This window comes from Miscanthus floridulus, chromosome 11 (assembly GCF_019320115.1).
Source record: "Miscanthus floridulus cultivar M001 chromosome 11, ASM1932011v1, whole genome shotgun sequence".
Taxonomy (NCBI): Eukaryota; Viridiplantae; Streptophyta; class Magnoliopsida; order Poales; family Poaceae; genus Miscanthus; species Miscanthus floridulus.
The window spans coordinates 44,386,714-44,408,993 of NC_089590.1; the positions used below are offsets into that span (position 1 = coordinate 44,386,714).

General features: G+C 44.8%; 3 pseudogenes; 1 reads left to right on the plus strand and 2 right to left on the minus strand.

Annotated features, from left to right (window-relative positions):
* Positions 1 to 43: 43 nt before the first annotated feature.
* LOC136491858 (BTB/POZ and MATH domain-containing protein 2-like) lies at positions 44 to 1,230 on the plus strand (annotated as a pseudogene).
* Positions 1,213 to 2,817, minus strand: LOC136491859 (putative disease resistance RPP13-like protein 1; annotated as a pseudogene).
* Positions 2,818 to 7,142: 4,325 nt separating this feature from the next.
* LOC136494459 (pectinesterase inhibitor 28-like) lies at positions 7,143 to 8,195 on the minus strand (annotated as a pseudogene).
* Between the last annotated feature and the right edge of the window lie 14,085 nt (positions 8,196 to 22,280).

Here is a 22,280-nt window from a genome sequence, read left to right on the forward strand (position 1 = left end):
GTCGTCGCTGGACCTGTGCACCGCTTGCCGCCATCCCGCTGCCATGCCGGCCTTGGGATCCGCCGCGCTTGTCATTGACGAGCCTCCCGCTCCGCCTCGGCCATCGTCGGTGGCGAGTTCATAGGGCACCACCTTCTCCACATCGACGGCTACTCGCGCAGCAAGGATGAGCTCCCCACCTGGCAAATCAATCCAGTCACGCCCGTTCATTGCGGGGGGGGGGTCGCTGCTGGTGCATCCACTATTACCCCAACGGCACTAGGTCTAAGGACGCTGATTTCATATTCGTCTTTCTCAGCCTCGACGAGAGTGCCGGTGGACCCGTGAAGGCGCGAGCCAAATTCAAATTGCTCGAATCGGGCCTGGGAACCCGCTGCAATCAGAATCCCATACCACAGACCTACGCGTGTTCTCTCCAGGTGGCTCAGGCTACGGCTTCAATGATTTCAATTAAAAGGGAGTTCTTGGAGAAGTCGGAGCACCTCTTGAACGATTGCTTTAGGATCAAGCTGCGGCGTCATTATTCCCAAGGAGCTCCACACGGAGGACAGGATTGTCTCGCTCCTAGACTGTAGTACCACCACCTGACCTGAATCAGCATCTTGCCGATCTACTCGAGTCCAAAGAGGGCGCCGATGTTACTTTCCAAGTTGCCGGCTAGTCATTCAGCGCTCACAGGTTTTTGCTTGCGGCCCGGTCGCGAGTCTTCAAAGCAGAGCTGTGGGGCGCCATGAAGGAGAGCACGGCCATAGGGGACTGCATCCGGATTGATGACATGTTACCTCAGGTGTTCAAGGCCTTGCTCCATTTAATCTACACTGACTCACTGCCACAGATGGAGGAACAAGAGGCGGCCGCGATGGCCCAGCATCTGCTGGAAGCGGCGGACAGGTATGACATGCAGAGGCTCAAGCTGATTTGTGAGAAGCTATACAGGCACCTAGACGTCGGCACGGCCGCAACCACTGTTGGTGTTGGCTGAACTAGCACTCCTGCCGTGGTCTCAAGCAGGCCTTGCATTGAGTTTCTCAAATCTCCTGATGCACTGGAAGCAGTCATGGAAACTGATGGCTTTGAGCATCTGACTAAAAGCTGCCCTGTTCTCGTGAAGGAGTTGATGTCCGAGCTTTACCTGTTCAAGCAATGCAAGAGAAGGAAATTGAAGACATGAGCCTAAGATTTCATCATTTGGTAATGACGATTGGGACTATCCTAGAAGAAATTAGTGGTTAAGCCCTTTGGAAACAATGAACAAAACGCAAAGCTACGCTTCAGCGGCATGAACAGGTGGTCATAGCTCACCTTCAGCACCTGGCAGTACCAGATTCTTCACCTCATTGTCAGCCCACAAGTCGTTATTCAGGATTTCATCCCAGTGCTTCCAGCTGGTTGAAGCACCCAGGGCACTACCAGCTGCCTCTGCCGCCAATGGCAAGCCCTGACATTTCTTCGCGATCTTCTCACCAATCTCTACAAGTTCTTGCTCGACGTTGGCATCACTATTCGGTAGTGCCCGTCGCTGGCATACACGCCAGCAGTCTTCATCTGACAAGCATTTGAGATGATACACCTTGGTGCTCACCATCCTGGTAACCTTGTTGCTCCTCGTCGTCACGGCAACCGCGCTCCCCGGAGCGCAGCGGCTCAGCGGGGCCGTCAGGCTGTTCCAGTGGCTGGGATTGTCATCCCACACGTCGTCGAGAACGATCAAGCACCTCATCCCCGCAAGGTGCTCGACTATGAGCTCATGAAGCATGCTCAGCTCGCCGCACTCCGGGCGCGATCTGGTGACCGCCTCGACGATCTTGCGGGTCACGCTGACGACGTCAAACTCATAGGATACCCAAATCCAGTGTGTCAGTTAGAAGCACGACTTCATAGCCTCCATGCCGCAGACGTGCTGCATCAGAGCTTTCTTGCCGACGCCGGCCATCCCGACGATGGGCACGACAGCGTAGGTCCTCCCGCCATCCGGCTCCCCGCATACCAGCACGGCGACCCTCTCGATGTCGCGCTGCCGCCCGTGGAGGCGCTCGGGACAGGGGAAGCGCGCTGCTTGGCACGAGCGGGCTCGCCGCCGGCCGGGGCGCGCCGTCGTCGGGCCGCAGCCGGAGCTTCTTCCTGTCCGACGCGATCTCCTCGTACCTCGCCCAGATGCCGTCGATCTTGCGGCGGAGCCGCCTCGCGATCTCTTCGTACCGCACCCCCGGCCCCGCGAGATGGGGCCAGCGCCGGCCGGCGAGCCCGCCCCACCGCCGCGTCCCCTGCCGGAAGCTCGGCCCGCCCCGCTGCCGCGACCCCTGCTGGACCCGCTCGTCGATCTGCCACCATGGGGAGACCTCGGCTGAGGGACCGGCGCCTCTAGCTGAAGGAAGGGCGCCGTGATTTTCTGGGCGCCGGCGGCCTGACGGCTCCTCCGCCCCAGAACAAGAGTATAGCTTGCTTGCAGTTGCACACTTGCAGTATGTTTCCAGGAACACAGCAATGGCCAAGTATTTATAGAAGGGATTCACATGGCTAATATGCTGCACACGTCCTAACAAAAATCTGACGGGTAGTTGTTAATTCTAGTTGATTTGCCTTAATCTCGAAATGGAGATATTTTTCTGCAGACACAAACTAGTTGGCTAGTTGCTTGGTTGTCGACATCATCTTGTTGGGCCATGGATTAGATAATGGATGCATGAGGGTTTATTCCCTGAAATCCGAATCTTTTTTTTTCTTGAATATGTGTATCATTGCATTAATGAAAGTGAACAGAACAGATTAATTTTTATAGTTAAACTAGCTAGAGCCACTCACAATTTGCTCTGACATCTTCGTTCTGATAAAGTGAAATAACTAGATAAAATTCTCTAATTGGAGATGGATATGCTTGCTTGGCAGCAGCATGGCATTGGTGGAGCAGAGGATTAATCAGTCATCACGGTTCGTTATCAGAATGGGACAGAGTTCTGCACCGAAAGTTCCTACTTTATCTTGATGCAATGCAGAGCATGTCATGTATAGGCTAGCTGTGTGTTATACTATCATTATAGTATTAGTTGTACTGATCAACCTGTTGCTTACAATCACACTTCATAGTCTTGCAGAGAATGATGCTAAAAAATCTGCATTTTATCTACAACTGGAAACTGAGAATCAAAATAGGGGGCTAATTGAACCAGTGAAATGGAACCGCTATTATACACCTAGTTAGTACTTAATTGATTTCTCCCAATCCTGCAAAACACAAATTGGTGAGTGCTGTCACCAATCCTCCAGGGCCCAGCGCAGGCACAGCTGCGCAGCAGTGCGATAGCGCCCCTGCCCGCCCCGGTTTTGACGTCGGGTGGCGCTAAGACCGGCCGCGCGCTCGCGCATCGCGCGGTGCCGCGTGCCGCGCCGGCGCCTGGCACGCCCTGCTGTGCTGCTCGCGGCCTCGGGCCACCGCGATGCGCGATGAGCGATGCACAGATGCCGCGCCGGCTCCTCGGCCGCTCAGTCTCCACCCACCGTCGCCGTCGCCGCCGCCGCCACGCGCTAGCTGCTAGCATGCTAGCCAGCTTGAACTGCCCTTTAGTGGGCCTTTTCAGAGCAAGAGCGGGCCTTTTTAGACTATGTAGGCCATGGGATGGGCTACTTCGGTCAAAAAATTGGCAGGTTGGACTGGGCCTCCGTTGAGATATGAGTAATTTTTACTGAATAAAAAAGGAAATGATTTTAAGCAAGGAAAAAAACATCGAGAATGATTTAAAAAAGTACATTTCTAAATCAAAATAATTTTTCTAATAACTTCTAATAATAGATTAGGATTTCGCCGATTTTATGATTGAGGGAGGCAAATTAGACTTGCATAGTACCTGAGGGAGATCAGATAGAATTTTTTCTTAAAAAGTTGTATTCTCTAGAAAAAAAAAGTCCATTTAACACTCTCCTTTAACATCTCTCAACTTTAACGGTAGCCTAAACTTTGTACCTCATATATAAAAACCTAGTTTTTAAGGTAACGCCAGCATCAATCACACTTACGTCAACTAGCGAGGGGATAAATTAAACTTGATAGTTTAGGTGGTAAATTGGACTATAAATGTTTTTTTAATTTATCAAATATTTTTCCTGTAGAATACGTCAACCACACTATGTCAGCTGCGATGGGATAAATTAAACTTGATAATTTAGGTGGTATAAATTGGACTATTTTTTTTTTGAAAAATTATCAAATAGCTTTTCCTATAGAATTTATGCGATTAAAAATCCTATAATTTAGTATAATATGAAGAAAATCACAAAAATGGGTTTATCTTAAATTATTAAACAAGTCCCAATTTTTTTCCTAAAATCATGCTTTACCATACGGTGTCTACATGGAAATTATTTAAATATTTTGTGGACTTTTTGTGATGTTTATTTGCTAGTAGGTACTTGTGTTATCTATTATAATTATTCGTTGACCAACAAAACCACAATAGAGAGTTCAATTCCGAAACGTATTATGACTAAACTGTGGGTTATGTTGTACAGCGTAGGTATGTTGGCTAGTAGTATTATATTATATTAACTAGCAAATATGCCCGTGCGATGCAATAGGAGAAAAATTATCTATTGTTTTTAGAAACTGACAACAAAAATAGTACATATATATTTATGTTTTATACTAAATCTATAAAATTTAAAATCTAGTTTACTTTGTACTAATCATGACATCCATGGCATAAATTAGTGTTGTCAATAATATGACAATAGCCTATTAAGTTTGTAGCGAATTAAAATACGACATTGATGCATTTTTCCTCCCATTGAAAAACACATAAATAATCTATTTAGATGTAAATATATCATAAATTTAATTTTCATACTATCCATGTATTGGTACAGTTAAATATCAAGTTCCATGACTTTCTCTAAGGATCCAGAAATATATGTAGTTCTAGTATCTGATTAAAGTTGGCAATGAGTTAGTTGTAGACATATGAAGGATTTATCTATCTGCTAATGATGATTATGACATAAGACCTCTCACTTTTCCATGTGTCGGCCCTTATTAGGCCTTGCATATATACATTTATTTAGATTGTAATAGACAACAAACTGGTTGAGATTTTAATTTTTAATATAGAGTTCATCTATCTAAGTTTTAATATTTTTTCTAATCAAAACTACCCTCAACAATTTGGTGATGAAAATATTTTATTTCTTAGGAAAGGGTTTTAATTTTAATATATGGTTTTGATTAGTTGGACTATAGGCTGATCTAAGTTTTAATAAAAATATATTTTTTTCTTAATCAAAACTACCATGAACAATTTGATGATGAAAATTATTTTGTTTGTTAGCAAATGGTCAATCGTTCAAAGAAAATATTATATTATATTTGTTATTTTTTAACGTTTATGTGAGAAAAAGTTACGGAAGCAAGGGAACGTGCACAATACAAAAATCTAACAAAAACTAATCTGAAGCAAGTAACAAAAATAAAATCAGAATCGGCATGGGAACTGGAGCATGGAGCGAGCATAAAAAAGATATGACAGAAACGACCTGGACACCAACCTGGACCTGGACGGAAACTAAAATCGGCAGCCGTTCGGCCATGGATAAATAAAAAATAGAAAAAAAAACATGTGTCCTAGTTTGGTTCTTATTTGGTACTTCTTTTGATTTGGACTCAATCTTGATTCGAACTTGACCTGATTCATTGTGGCATAGATTTGGTCGTGTACCCCCTGTGTCACGATTCCTCTTGCGTTACGGTATGGTGTACAGACTACAGATACATCCTTTTTCTATTTAGATTAGAATTCCTATTCAGATTTAGGATGGGACACATTGGCCTGTTTGGATACTCTAGCACAGCTAGAGGTTAGAGTTAGTTTCTAGCTTAGGACTAGCCCTGAACTAACTCTAGCCTAAGAGATGTTTGGATACAAGGGTTAAAATGATAATAAATGTGCTTTCCAAATCATTGGTGCGGGTGAAAGTAGAGAGAAAACAGTGGACCCCACCTCAAATAGCCCCAACTAGCCTAAATAATCACCTCTTTGGGGGGATAGTTTCTTAGGATGGGCTAGTTGCAAATAACCCACTCTAGCCCTCCTGTTTGGCTACTTTAGGGCTAGTTGAGCTACAACTAGCCCAAACTAGCGCTAACCCATAGATCCAAACAGGGCCATTATATAGATTAGGATTTCTAGCTATCTTATATATATATAATAGGAAGCATGCAAACAAAATAAAGACAATTTTCACATTCACCGAGTTAGTTAGGGGACGATGATAAAAAAAAACGGCCTGAAATTTTGTCTCTTTATTAATAAGTATAGATATAGATAAAGAAAAGAGTAATATATATATATATATATATATATATATATATATATATATATATATATATATATATATATATATATATATAGAACTACTACTCTGTAGCTGGCTACAAAATAATTTATTCTGTAGCCACTTTGAGTTACAATAATTACTATGTTAATTTATGAGATTATAGTAACTCCTTACTAAGTGGTTTACTATAACGTTATGGTAAATATCCCCGTGTGTTATAGTAACCCAACTATAGTAAATATATATTGACATTATCGTAAATTAGTATATAAAATTATGATAAATGGAGGTGGCTACAGAATAACTTATTCTGTAGCCGGCTACTGAATAGCCTCTCCCTATATATATATATATATATATATATATATATATATATATATATATATATATATATATATATATATATATACCTAATATTAAAGAATGAAATAATTCTTTGATAGGGTCTTTCTTTATTCTCAAACTGCCTTCGCATGTTTATTGTATCTAGTGATAATACTTCTGATTTCAACACGTATTGGTTACCTTGCAACGGCCGTTTTTATATTACTACTAAAAATATAAAACAAGATGTGCACCGACTACAATTCTGTCCTATGCAATAACAACATTGAAGAGATGGCTTTCCATCTGTTCTTTAGCTACTCTCTCAGTCATGCTTGCCGGAGATTCTTAGGTATTCATTGGATCCTCACAAGTGATTTCTTCCTGACGATGCAAGCAAAGCATCATTGTGCTTTCGGGTAAAAAGAAAAAGACGTGCTGCACCGAGGAAGGAGTGAGGAGGGAGGAGGTGGTTGAGTCCAAGAGGTAGAGACAAATTGTGCCAATGCCCGTCCGCAAACAACAGTCTGTGAGAGCAACCTTTTTCATTCCGCGGACAGCTATTCATGTCGGCACTGCATTGCACGAGCACGACTCATGACATGCATGCTTGATCAATGATCATTGCTCCATTTCACTACGTACTCTTATGCATGAAGATCGACACTAACCGACTGACAATTACATTACTGGGGCTCCTGATTTTGCAGCAGGGAGATGATGTCGAGGGCGATGGTGCAGAGCCGCCGCAGCGCCTCCTCCCTCTTGGCCAGCTCCGGCGGGTACGGCCTCGCCCCCCGCTGCTTCTGCTGCTGCCGGCGCCGGAACAGCGTCCGGCACACGGCGGGGTACTCGTCGGCGGCGCTGACGTGCACGAAGGCGTAGTCGTAGGCCTGCCTCGGCTAGGGACGCCCGCGCCTGCAGCAGCGCGTCGCGCGCGGCGGCGTACTTGCCGGCGCAGGTGCGGAGCAGCGCGCGGTCCGCGTCGGGGGTCGCCGCGGCGTCGCTGGCGTTGCCGAGGAAAGCCGCGGTGCCGGAGGCGTTGGCGGCCGCGGCGGAGACGGCGATAGCGCAGAGGCCCGGGACGTCGGCGGTGGAGCTGGACGGGTCGGCGGCGAGCGCGGCGATGCAGACGTCGTAGAAGCTCGTGGAGTTGCACGTCGACTGCACCAGCACAGGCTGGCGATGTTGCTTGCCGACGCTGCTGATCTGTTGCTGTGGTTGTGCGAGGGCGGTGATGGAGGAGGAGTCGGGGAGGTGGAAGAGCAAGTTCAGCTGGATGATGAGCAGCAAGATCAGCAGCGGGGACGCCCTGGTCGATGCCATTGCCGTCGGCGCCGTATCCCCTAGCTGCTCCGGTGCTCCGGCCGGCCCCTTGGTGATGGAGACGGACGGGTGAGGAGGAGAAGATATAGCAAGGCTGTGAGGCTGTGCCGCCCGGTGCGTGATGGCGCCATGGATATGGACAAGATTGCGCAAAGCTGCTGGCTGCTGTATTTGGTTGTCGCCTTGCTTCACGTGCATCACTGAGGTCCCCAGTTCAAAAGAAGAAGAAGAGAAACACTATCGACGGGCGTCCCCTCCCGGCCCACACTCGGTTCAAGCCAGCTCTGCTCACGAATATTTCAGCCATTCTGCACCGTCAGCTTCCGCTACACTCAACTTTTGGAGCTGTCTTGTACTCTCGTTACGAACAGCATAAGCTGTGTTACAACGCTCTGTTCGTGTTCAAGTAAAACACTTTGCCTGGGAATTACAGTTACACAGCCATCAAAATGTACTGACAGCAATTAGCGTTCCGTGCAGAAGCAAAATATCTTTGAATTCTAGGCTATGATTCTAGCACCACTGGGCTCGAGTTACATTTCTGTTTAGACAAGTTTCCCTCACACAACTGACACCGAACAATCTCAACCTACAGAAAACAGCAGTACAACCCAGGAAAATTCTGCTAACATTCAGATTCAGGGCATCCAACAAAACCCAAACAAATCAACCATCGCTAGTCACTGTAAAGGCAATGAGAAATAAAGATCAGTTGAAGAATAACATGACCTCTTAGTAGATCAACCAAGCTAAGGGAGCTTTTCATTTAGTGATAGAAGCAACTCAAGCAAGCAACCATTGACCGGTGTTAGGAAGTTGTGTGGCAGACTGGCAGTTCTGTTCAAAACAGAGATAAAAATTTTAGCTTACAAGTAATTGTGAAGATTTTGTAGAATTCAAGTATGCCTATATGCGGATTAGGAGGTGAGTGCACACAAATAACATTTCTTGGTGAAGGTGCATTTAGTATGAAAGGAGAGGTGTTGATGTTAGAAATGTACTAGTGCTACTCTCTCATAATTAGTGGAAAGGCAACCTGCATCTGAATCCAGCACAATCTTTTCATACAGAGCTTGGGTTGTGACTCACAAGGGTGTCACAAATGCAATTATATTTAGACATAAACCATGACCAAAGAAACTATCTAATTAAGAATTCTACCAAATCTAAGTTGATCTGAAGTTCTTGCATGAATGCACGATGCTTAGACCAAATCCAATCTTGCATGCATGGTCCAGCACAATCTTTTCATACAGAGCTTGGGTTGTGACTCACAAGGGACCCAAACTTTTTTGGTGATCTTAATGGTTCAAATAATTTCCTTTGGCACCCAAATTAGCTTGGTCCACTTCCTATTGTCTTGATTGTTGACCTTGTGAACCCCCAGGGGGTTGAACCCAAGTTTGCCTGTCACGGTCGATCGCCTTGTTCACTCGGTCTCTCAGCACACGTGTTGCACGTGCCATGATGGTGATGGATGAACTCGCCCTATTCCTCAAAGCAAAACAAAATGTTGTGTGTGAACTGAGAAGACATGGACCACTCCAACTCCACTCATCAAACCAAAACACAGTAAATATACAAGACATGACGCTGACCACCATGGAATTCGAACTTTACTAGGCACAACCAGGAAGGCCCTCGACCTGACCATCGACCATGAACCAAAATCGACTACAATACTCCTACATCTGTTTACATGCACATCATTCCTCATCACCACTGCCACCTCTTAAATGCGCTCCTCCAAAGGGCGTATGAAGACGATGGCCAACTCCTTGTCGCGGGGAGCATAGATGACTTAGCAGTTGCTGATGGAGCACAAAACAACAACGGTGACGTATGCTGCTCACCGGCGATGCTTGTCGGACTCAAGGAAGATGAGCTCGACCTGATGAACACTGGACACACGCGAACACAAAGGAATTTTGTGCCGCAACAACGCAGCGTTCTCGAATATTGATTTGAATATATACAAGCAGCGCGTGGTTTCATGAACATGATGAGAGGTGAGTCGTGCTCGCCATAATCTCTAACTTGATCATGCCATCCCACGACCGAGAAAAGAGCACACATGACGGCTTCCATGACTCAATGGAAAATGATAAGGATGACCGACTCCGCGTCGCGGACAGAGCATGAGTCTTGCGTTTACAAGGACGCACCCAATCTGGTTCAACTTTATTGGTCAAGAATTAAACCTAAATCGACCGAATCAAATTGAATTAACCAACAAACGTCCAACAAAAGGCGAGTTATTTGTATCTTGCTCCACTACATTAGTTCTTGGCTTCTTAATATTCTGTCCAGATTGTATCAGTAACTCCCATTGTTGTGATTTTGAGTCTAGGACGACCCTAACACACAGACATGCAAAAAGTCTAGATCGTTCAAAGATTTGTTCAAGAATGGGTACTATATGAAATTCTGGAGGCCATTGCAATTTTTGCCCTATGGTAAGCGCTAAAGCAGCCTCTGACTAGCCTAAGCTCTATTCCTAACATTTTAATAATCGTCTAATCTTTCATTAGCCACACATGGTGTCTAGAGTGCAAAAGAATGAGCCTAAACTTAACTATTGTTGGTTGTAGCCAACAAGATTAAGAGTGCAAAGGAGAGAAGAGTGGGAAGCAAGCGAGTGATCACCCAGCCAAAAGCCCCTCTCCCCCTTTTTATAGGGTAGGTGGGAGAGGAGGTTCTCTTTATGTCCCCGGTGGGGTTCGTATTTACAAAAGCGGCACTAGAGGCTACAAATGGATCCTAGCAGGGTTTGTATTTATAAAAATACCACTAAAGGCTACAAATGACCCTAACATGTTATCTTATGAGCCCTAGGCTGCGTAATTGGGTCCTGGACATGATAGTGGTGTCCCCAACATAAAATACAACCCCAACAGTAACCCCTCAACTATTCAGTTTTTAATCGAAAGTACAAAGACCCAATAGTTGAATGCAACAAAGTGTGGCCCAATTATAACTTAGACTCGGTACATGTCGGCCCCTCAATTGGAGAGTCCTAAGTGCGTCCATATTTGTGCTAGGATCACGCATAAATACGCACAAAATCACAAGAATGGTACACAAATATATAATAAAAGGTTACGAGGTTTATTGATATCTAGAATTAAGGTCTTACAACATTGCCCCAAAGGGGCATGGTCATAGGCTACATATCTAGCGGAATACTACTGGCCGCGAAACAACATTATTGGTGGTCTCTAGAGCGGGATTATGTCACACCCAATTTTAAGGATAAAATTGAATGCACAAAACTCGTGTGTGCCCAGGAATCAATCACACACACAAGCTGACAAATTACATAAAGTATCATCACGGTGTCTCATACATCAGAGTTATAATAAAACTTAGTCTTATACATCACAGCGGAATAATAAAAAGATAATAAAACTCTCGTGGCCGTCATCACAGGGAAGGTCAACTGGTTGACCACAAGCCTAATAATCCTCCGGGAAATCCTCATACCCGTTGTCATCTGTTACCCATCCGAGATTTTTATCCAAGTAAAGAAAATAAACAAGTGTAAGTACATTCCGTACTTAGCAAGCTAACATGGGGTTATGAAGCTCAAAAAGGATAGACTCTGGTTTACTGCAGTTAGCATTTTTAATAGGTCAAGCTTTTATTCTCAAGTATTATCAAGTTATGCTTAAGCTCTCATTTAATTCCCATAAGAACATATATCGGGGTCAAGTGTACCATATATCATCATTGAACAACTTTAAATGATCATCAACAAGTAACCAGTTATTCTGTGAGTTTTCCGGACCGCTTGTAACCGTGAGCACGGCTGTTATAACAGTTTGTTACCCTCTGCAGAGGTGGTGCACATTCACCGCGAGTCGTGATCCCCATATGCCCGGGTTAATTACTCCCATGTCACTACCAAGGTGAGCGGGCAGGGTACACTATGAAGCCATTTCATAGGTTTTCCTAACAAGTTAGGGCCGCTAGGTTTCCTTGGCAGGCAGATGTAGGGACCCCCCTTTCCTATGGCACAAATCCATCGCGGCTATACTCATAGGAACAGAGGCAGCCCTATACCCAAAGTGGCAAGCCCCATTTGCGCCAAAAGGTAACCTCTAACTAGCTAGGAAAGGTCCTATTACTGAGCTAAAGTCAGAGCCATATGACTCTCCCGGTTGCACTGTCAGTCCCAGCTTTTGCCTGACAGATAAGTCCTTATGGAGGGCCTGGGAGCAACATGAACAAAGGTCATTTGCACTTTCGCCCTATGGAACAGTTGTTATAAATCATGTTACTCACTTTGTTCCATAGTATCATTCATCAACATGTATGTCAAGTTCAGTTAGAGCACTAGTAATCTACCCATATGCATTTAACCCATAGGAGACAAGGAACAGGATAAACAATCACTAGGATGTTCCTTACGGGTATTAAAATTAGACACATGCAAATGAGTAATTGATTAAGGTGAAATAGGACATCAAGGAAGGCCCATGTTATACTTGCCTTGGTTCACAAACTCGTGCTGGTCCTGCTGGTCGTCGAAGAGTTCTTGGTCTGCCACGTTTTCCTCATCGTTTGAACGCTGACCAACACAGCAACATACAACATTCCAAAAGCATTCATGCAAAGCAAACATTCCTATCATTAGAACAGTACACCAACAGTATTGAAATCAAGATAAAATGTTTGTAAAACTAATCTACTGTCTCGCTACGATCACGTCAACGCGAAGTTCACGAAAAACGGAGCTAAAATACGAAAGTTATGATTTAAACAGGTTTTCCTATAGCCATATATTTAATTAAATCTAATCATGAAATTAAAAAGTTCTAAACTTGACTAACAGTAGCTCCAACATGTAGCTTATGAAATTACGAAGCTAACTGCGATTTGAATGGATCAATTCGGAGCTAAAACGACAATTTTATAAGCGAAACAGTTCAAATGGCATTTCTGTAAATACTGAAAACGTATTTCTGACTTAAGTCGTGGAGTTTACGCTTTCCAAACGGGATTGCGCATTCGGGGAAATATGCTTTGGGCTACGGGTTAGGACTTAGAAAAGTCCAAGGACTCTTTTGCATAATTACCCGTGAAGGGGTAACTTCTAATCCTGGCCGTTGATCTCGCGATGGGCGGTTAGGATCGGCCTGGGGAGGGACGGCCAGCCGGAACAGTGTCACCGGTGGCCAGGCGCCATTGCTGGCAGCGTGGAGGTCATGGTCGTGCGTGGTTATGGTCTAGGGTTCACCAAATGGACATCCAAGGGCACCGGTGAGTGCGGGGGAAGAAGGGGGGTCGCGGCCATGCCGTTACGGCAGCCGAGGAATGGCGGCTAGCGCGGTGGCCGCCATGGTCGGCGACCATGGCTCGCGGAGCTCACGGCCAGGGCTCAAGAAGCCAAAAAAACGAGAAATAAGCTACTCGGGGAGATAGAGGGGAGAACGGCGAGTCTCACCACGGTGAAAACTGGAGCGGAGGCGGCTCGGTGATGGAGGTTCGCGCGGAGGTCCCAAGCTCGACGATGGCGGATCCTGGCGACCACGGCTGCGGCGGTTGCGGCCTTCCTCGGTGCTTGGCAAGCGCGAAAAACGAGAGCAGGGGGCAGCCGGGTGCACGCGGGGGGTTAGGCTGCTATTTGAAGCGGCCGAGGCACTAGGGGGGCGCTCCCATGACGTCGTTCGTGGGCGACGGTTGCGGACTTCGCGACTTGACCGGCGCGGGGCGAGCGGAAGGTTGGGGGCGGCGCCGATAGGTGGGGCCTAGGCGATCAGCGGCTGGGCGCGGGCGCAGGCGCGCGGCAACGGTTGACGCGGCTACTGGGCTGGCGCGGCTGCTGGGCCAAGCGGCCGAGGCGCACGGCTGGGCGGGCGATTGGCGGGCCGAGCGGGGAAAAGGGGAGAGGGGCCAGCGGGCTGAAAACAAGGAAGGGGAGGAGATGTTCATTTTTCCTTTTTATTTTCCAAACAAATTTTCCCAAAAGCATTTTCAAATAATTTTTGAATTCATTTGAACTCTAATTCAAGAACAATCATCCCATGAATAAATATTGTAGCAGCATGTATGCATCCAAAAGTTTCTAATCTTATAATTGATTTTAATTCCCCAAAAATTATTAATTTCCTATAATTGAATGCACACTTATTAACATAATTAAATCAAATTTACTTATTTTAAAAGAATGAAAAATTTTGGGTGTTACAAGTCTACCCCCCTTAAGATGAATCTCGTCCTTGAGATTCGGGTGATTGCTTACTCAAACAGTTGGGGATAAGTCTTTCTTCAGATCCTCTTCTCTTTCCCAAGTAGCCTCATCCTCTGTATAACGATTCCACTGCACCTTGCACATCTTTACTGTTTCGGCTTCTCGTAACTCTTTCGGTAGTTTCCAAGATCTTTATCGGATACTCTTCATAAGTAAGATTCTTCCTTGACAACAAGTTCTTCCAAAGGAATTTGTTCTTCTGGTACCCTCAGACACTTTTTCAACTGGGAAACATGGAACACGTCGTGCACACCGGACAAGCTCTCAGGCAGTTCTAACTGATAAGCTACTTCTCCACGTCTCTCTAGGATCTTAAAAGGTCCTATATACCTTGGTGCTAACTTTCCCTTCATATTGAATCTTCTCACACTTCTCATTGGTGACACTTTCAAGTACACATAATCACCAATCTCGAAAGTCAGCTCTCTTCTGCGGGTATCAGCGTAACTCTTCTGTCGGGACTGAGCTACTCTCAAATTGTCTCTAATCATTCTCACTTGTTCTTCCGCGTTTCTAAGGACATCGGGACCAAACACTTGAGTTTCTCCTAGTCTGATTCCAGAACAAAGGTGTTCTACACTTACGTCCATACAACGCCTCGAAAGGTGCCATCTTGAGGCTCTTTTGATAACTGTTGTTGTATGAGAACTCTGCGTAAGGCAGACTCTTATCCCAACTATCACCATACTGAAGTGCACAGGCTCTCAACATATCTTCTAAAATATGGTTGATCCTTTCAGTCTGTCCATCAGTTTGTGGGTGGTAAGCAGAACTGAAATTTCAACTTTGTCCCCAAGGATCTATGCACTTTATGCTAGAATTGCGATGTAAATTGGGTGCCTCTATCCGACATAATTTTCTTGGGAACACCATGTAAGCACACTATTCTTTCCATGTACAACTCTGCTAATCTTGCACCATTATAAGTAGTCTTGACTGGTAAAAAGTGAGCAACTTTCGTGAGTCGAATCCACTATTACCCATATTGAATCATAACCTCTTTGAGTGCGAGGGCAATTCCTACAATAAAATCCATACCAACTTCTTCTCATTTCCATTCAGGAATCTTCATTGGTTGTAGTAACCCTGTAGGTCTTTGATGCTCAGCTTTCACTTCTTTGACAAGTGTCGCACAAAGCCACATATTCTGCCACATCTCTCTTCAGACCATACCACCAATACTTCTCCTTGAGATCTAAGTACATCTTGGTACTGCCGGGATGTATAGAGTAAGCAGACTCATGGGTCTCTTGCAGAATTGCATCTCGTATAGCTTTCACTTTAGGTACACATATCCTTTTCCTGAACCAAAGAGTACCATTCTCATCCATTCTAAATCCGGGTGCCTTTCCAAGCACTACATTCTCTGCCTATCTCCTTAAGTTTTTCGTCCTCCAATTGACCTTTGCGTATCTCCTGCTCCAATGTAGGCTCTATCACCAATTCCATTGCATTAGTGACCAGGCTCAAGTTGAGATACTCCATTTTAGCACACAACTCTGCTGACATAGATGTTATCTGAATTCCATTGGCATAGCTCTTTCTGCTAAGTGCATCAGCTAAGACGTTTGCCTTTCCCGGGTGATAATGCACTTCCAAATCATAGTCTTTGATCAATTCCAACCAACGACGTTGTCTTAGATTCAGATCTGATTGGGTGAAGATATACTTCAAACTCTTATGATCAGTATAGATATCACTCTTATGTCCAATTAGATAATGTCTCCAGATCTTCAAAGCATGAACCACAGCTGCCAATTCCAAGTCATGAGTAGGATAATTCAACTCATGCTTCCTTAGTTGTCTAGATGCATATGCAACCACTCTTCCTTCTTGCATAAGCACACATCCAAGACCCAAACGGGATGCATCACAATATATAGAGAAGTTCTTGTTTAAATCGGGCAAGATTAATACTGGAGCTGTAGTCAATCTCTTCTTTAGCTCTTCAAAGTTTGCCTAGGCATTTATCCGACCATACATACTTAGCATTCTTTTCCAACAGAGCTATCATGGGCTTGGCTAGATTGGAAAAACCTTCAATGAACCTTCGGTAATATCCAGCTAATCCCAAAAAGCTACGAATCTCACTTACAGTAGTTGGTGGTTTCCAATTCAGTACATCTTGCACTTTGCCTGGATCCACTGCTATTCCACCATTGGAGACAACATGACCCAGAAAAGAGACTTCCTTTAACCAAAACTCACACTTGCTCCGCTTAGCGTACAACTTATGTTCTCTAAGCTTTTGCAAGACCATCCTTATGTGTTCCGCATGTTCTTCTTCAGTCTTGGAGAATATTAGTATGTCATCTATGAATACTACCACAAATTTATCCAAAAACTCCATGAACACCTTATTCATCAGATACATGAAGTATGTGGGTGCATTGGTCAATCCAAAAGACATAACGGTGTACTCATATAATCTATACCGTGTAGTGAATGCTGTCTTGGGTATGTCTGAGTTCCGAATCTTAAGCTGATGATAACTAGATCGGAGATCAATCTTGGAGAACACATGAGCTCCTCTCAACTGATCAAACAAATCATCAATCCTAGGCAAAGGGTATTTATTCTTGATGGTAACCTCATTAAGTGAGCGGTAATCCACACACATCCGTTGACTACCATCCTTCTTATCCACAAAGATCACAGGTGCCCCCATGGGGAAGAACTAGGGCGTATGAAACCTTTTTCTTGCAACTCCTTTAATTGTTTCTTAAGCTCTTCTAATTCATTAACTCCCATTCTATATGGACGTTTAGCTATTGGTGTAGTTCTAGGTAATAATTCAATAATGAATTCAATGTCTCGGTCAGGTGGCATACCTGGCAAGTCATCGGGGAAGACATCCTGGGAACTCCTCCACGACACGATCTTGTTCATTGACTTCACCATCTAGCTGATTCACTATGGCTGTAGGCTGAGCTTGCACTACCACTTCTACACAGATTCTATCCCCATTGAGTGATGTCATAACCACAGATTTCTCCTGACACTGAATCACTGCCCGGTGTTGTTTCATCCAATCTATTCCTAGGATAAGATCAATTCCCGCTGTTCTCAACATAATAGGCTTCACCTTGAAGTCTACCCCCCTTAAGGAAATGCTAGTTGAGGGGCTCCAATAAGAAGCGGGCATACTACCTCCCGGGGAATTCACTAGTATGGGGTTTTTTCATGGCACACAAAGGTATGCTATGCATTCTAACAAAAGCTTGGGAGATAAAAGAATGCGAAGCACCAGAATCAAAAAGTACGGTAGCAAAAATAGAGTTGACGTTGAACAGTACCCAACATGACCTCAGGCGTCTCCTAAGCTGCATCAGATGACACATAGTTCACCTTCGCTGTGAGAGGTGGTCGGGCGTTGAACTTCTGATTGTTGGTCTGGTTCTGAGGTGCTTGTTGGTTCTGCTTCTTAAGACACTAATGAGCATAGTGACCTACTTCTCCGCATCGGTAGCAGGCATTGGGATTGTTGGGTGCACCACTCTTCACAGGAGCATTGTTGGGCACTCCCTGGCGTGTTGCAGGATTGCTGGTCTGTTGCGGGGGACTGCTAATTTCCAAACTATTGCTGATACTGAGGGCGTTGCTGGAACTGGTTCCGCTAAGGATACTGACCACGGTTTTCCCTAGGTGAGTTGGTCCTTGATTCCTCTGCTGGAAACCTTGCTGGGGATAAGCACGTGGGCGAGTGTTGCTTCTAGAAGCTTGCTCTTGGAGCCTTCTCTTCTTAGCTTCCATCTCCTTGCGCTTATCATCAATCACGATTGTGCGATTCACCAAAGACTGGAAGTTAGGATAAGTATTAGACATCAGCTAGAGCTGTAGTCCATCATAGAGTCCCTTGAGGAAACGGCGTTGCTTATCCTTGTCATCTGCTACATCATTAGGAGCGTAGCGTGATAGTTGTGCGAACTTGTCCCGATATTCCGCCATAGTCATTGATCCTTGCTTGAGAGATCTGAATTCTTCCTGCTTCAGTTCCACTAGTCCATCAGGAATATGGTATGACCGGAAACTGTCCTTGAATTCCTGCCAAGTGATAGCAGGAGCATTGTTGGGACGTCCAAACTGGAATGATTCCCACCAATCCTGAGCAGCTCCTTGGAGTTGCCCATAAGCGTACAACACCTTCTCAAGGTCGTTGCATTGTGCTATGTTTAGTTGTTTCTCCACAGCACGCAACCAATCATCTGCCTCCATAGGGTCTGAGGCATGGGTGAACACCGATGGACTGACCTTTCATAAATTCTCCACTGCTTATCTCTAACCTGAACAGGCGGTGGCCCTCTTGCAGGTTCATTGTCCAAGCAGTTGCATCATAGCTTGCATCAGCTGCGCTTGTATTCCCAATATCTGTTCCATGGTCACAGGTGGCGGTGGTGGATTTATGAGAGCATCAAGCCCACGACCACAGCCTCTGCCTCTTCCTCCTCTTGCGGCCATCTGTTTTCCAACAAATATGCAAAATTTAGAGATTTTTCCAATTATAGAGAGCTTACAAAAGATAAGAAACAATGCTGAGAATTTTCTGGACAAGATTCATACTCAGCAGTTCAGTAAAACTGTTATAACTCGAGTTTCAGAGATCCAACAGAGGTGCACCAAGATTCGTTAGAAAGCTTAGGACATCAGCTACAACTTTCATTTAGACCACTTTTACAGATTCTGACACGCACATGATCAAAAGTAGAGCTAAACCGAAACTGTTCTGAGCTCCAGACAGCGCAGGCACAACAACTTGTGTCAGCTAGATCTCACAATCCTGAATAGTTAATGACGTGATTCCAGAGACACTAGAAAGATACAGAGGTCTAGTTATCTTCACAAAAATTTCAGAATTTTTATCATCCCAGATTTCGAGATACCAGATAAAGAACACAGGCTGCTCTAGAAATCAGCATAGCAGAGATAAGATAAAACGAAACATCTGCATTAAGATTTCATTCTAAATTTAAAGTTCCCATCTAAGGAAGTTGTGGACATGCCCACAAACTTCTAGCAATCAAGAAAAATACCAAATCAACCAAGTTCACAAATTAAACATCTAATCAACCAAGTTCACTAAGACCAACAAGACTAAATAAGAACACGAACTAACGACGTGATAATCTAGATCAAGGCACCTAACACCTATGGAGTGGTGTCAATCATGGTGAAGGAACGGCACTTCTTCTTGTAGATGGAAGGCTGTCCCAGTTGTGCTCGAAGTTCATCCACTTGTTTCTGAAGACGTCTCTGCGCCCTCTGAGATGCACGCAGTTCTCCTTTGACTTCATCATCCACTCCCTGCATAGCGTGGACATGCTGCACCGTTGCCTCCAGAGTTGGGTCATTCTCTGGTGGAGCCAAAACCTGCCAAACACCCTCATGATCATTTTGAGGAAGGAACCTGAAGCGATCCTCTCTCATGGCCTCAAAGCGACGACCATGGTAGTGGATGTAGGCATTCTGTGCTACATCCTCCATACCATCCAAAGCATGGGCTCTCCTGGTAGGGGCACAGTGGACAGTCTCCACCTCATGTCCATTAATGATATCGTTCCATGCGGTGACCACCAGCTCTACCTTCCAGAAGGTAGCCTCCAATGGGTGCCGGTACTCGGCGCAGTGGTAGCTGATGGAGGCGTGCAAGTCGGGGAAGTAGTTGTCCAGCACGTGGGTGAGGAGAGTGTGGTAGTAGGCTAGTCTCTGGAGCTAGCTTGAAGTAGTACTTGCACTTCCAGCCAATCTCCTCATCCTCCACGAGGGCAGCTGGGGAGGGTGCAGGTGTAGGGGAAGTAGCCGTTGACTCCTTAGGTGTAGCTACCACAGGATAGACGGGCACTGGCGACTGGTGTAGGAGCAGGTGTAGGCGTCGGTGTAGCCATCTCCTCGTCGTCGAAGATGATCACAATCTCCCTCTCCGCCGGTGGGGCACGCGGGGTGAACATGGCACGATAGCCGACGGTGCTGAGTCGAGTAGTCTTCGGATTATGAGACATCTATAGATTTAAAGGGAGATAGAATTAGAATCAATAATTTTATATAATAGACTAAGGTATGAAAAGCATAAATGTTTTAATAAAATAACAAGAATAAGACAGTAAGCAAGAAACCAGAGGAGCAAAGATGCTAAAACGACCATTTTCTAACTAGGCTTGCGTCCTACAGTCAACACGGCTCTGATACCAATTTGTCACACCCAATTTTAAGGATAAAATTGAATGCACAAAACTCGTGTGTGCCCAGGAATCAATCACACACACAAGCTGACAAATTACATAAAGTATCATCATGGTGTCTCATACATCAGAGTTATAATAAAACTTAGTCTTATACATCACAATGGAATAATAAAAAGATAATAAAACTCTCATGGCCGTCATCACAGGGAAGGTCAACTGGTTGACCACAAGCCTAATAATCCTCCGGGAAATCCTCATACCCGTTGTCATCTGTTACCCATCCGGGATTTTTATCCAAGTAAAGAAAATAAACAAGTGTAAGTACATTCCGTACTTAGCAAGCTAACATGGGGTTATGAAGCTCAAAAAGGATAGACTCTGGTTTATTGCAGTTAGCATTTTTAATAGGTCAAGCTTTTATTCTCAAGTATTATCAAGTTATGCTTAAGCTCCCATTTAATTCCCATAAGAACATATATCGGGGTCAAGTGTACCATATATCATCATTGAACAACTTTAAATGATCATCAACAAGTAACCAGTTATTCTATGAGTTTTCTGGGCCGCTCGTAACCGTGAGCACGGCTGTTATAACAGTTTGTTACCCTCTGCAGAGGTGGTGCACATTCACCGCGAGTCGTGATCCCCATATGCCCAGGGTTAATTACTCCCATGTCACTACCAAGGTGAGCGGGCAGGGTACACTATGAAGCCATTTCATAGGTTTCCCTAACAAGTTAGGGCCACTAGGTTTCCTTGGCAGGCAGATGTAGGGACCCCCCCTTTCCTATGGCACAAATCCATCGCGGCTATACTCATAGGAACAGAGGCAGCCCTATACCCAAAGTGGCAAGCCCCATTTGCGCCAAAAGGTAACCTCTAACCAGCTAGGAAAGGTCCTATTACTGAGCTAAAGTCAGAGCCATATGACTCTCCCGGTTGCACTATCAGTCCCAGCTTTTGCCGACAGATAAGTCCTTATGGAGGGCCGGGAGCAACATGAACAAAGGTCATTTGCACTTTCGCCCTATGGAACAGTTGTTATAAATCATGTTACTCACTTTGTTCCATAGTATCATTCATCAACATGTATGTCAAGTTCAGTTAGAGCACTAGCAATCTACCCATATGCATTTAACCCATAGGAGACAAGGAACAAGATAAACAATCACTAGGATGTCCTTACGGGTATCAAAATTAGACACATGAAATGAGTAATTGATTAAGGTGAAATAGGACATCAAGGAAGGCCCATGTTATACTTGCCTTGGTTCACAAACTCGTGCTGGTCCTGCTGGTCGTCGAAGAGTTCTTGGTCTCCCACTGTTTTCCTCACCGTCTGAACGCGACCAACACAGCAACATACAATATTCCAAAAGCATTCATGCAAAGCAAACATTCCTATCATTAGAATAGTACACCAACAGTATTGAAATCAAGATAAAATGTTTGTAAAACTAATCTACATCTCGCTACGATCACGTCAACGTGAAGTTCACGAAAAACGGAGCTAAAATGCGAAAGTTATGATTTAAACGGGTTTTCCTATAGCCATATATTTAATTAAATCTAATCATGAAATTAACAAGTTCTAAACTTGACTAACAGTAGCTCCAACATGTAGCTTATGAGATTACGAAGCTAACGCGATTTGAATGGATCAATTCGGAGCTAAAACGACAATTTTATAAGCGAAACAGTTCAAATGACATTTCTGTAAATACTGAAAACGTATTTCTGACTTAATGCCGTGGAGTTTACGCTTTCCAAATGGGATTGCGCATTCGGGGAAATACGCTTTGGGCTACGGGTTAGGACTTAGAAAAGTCCAGGGACTCTTTTGCATAATTACCCGCGAAGGGGTAACTTCTAATCCT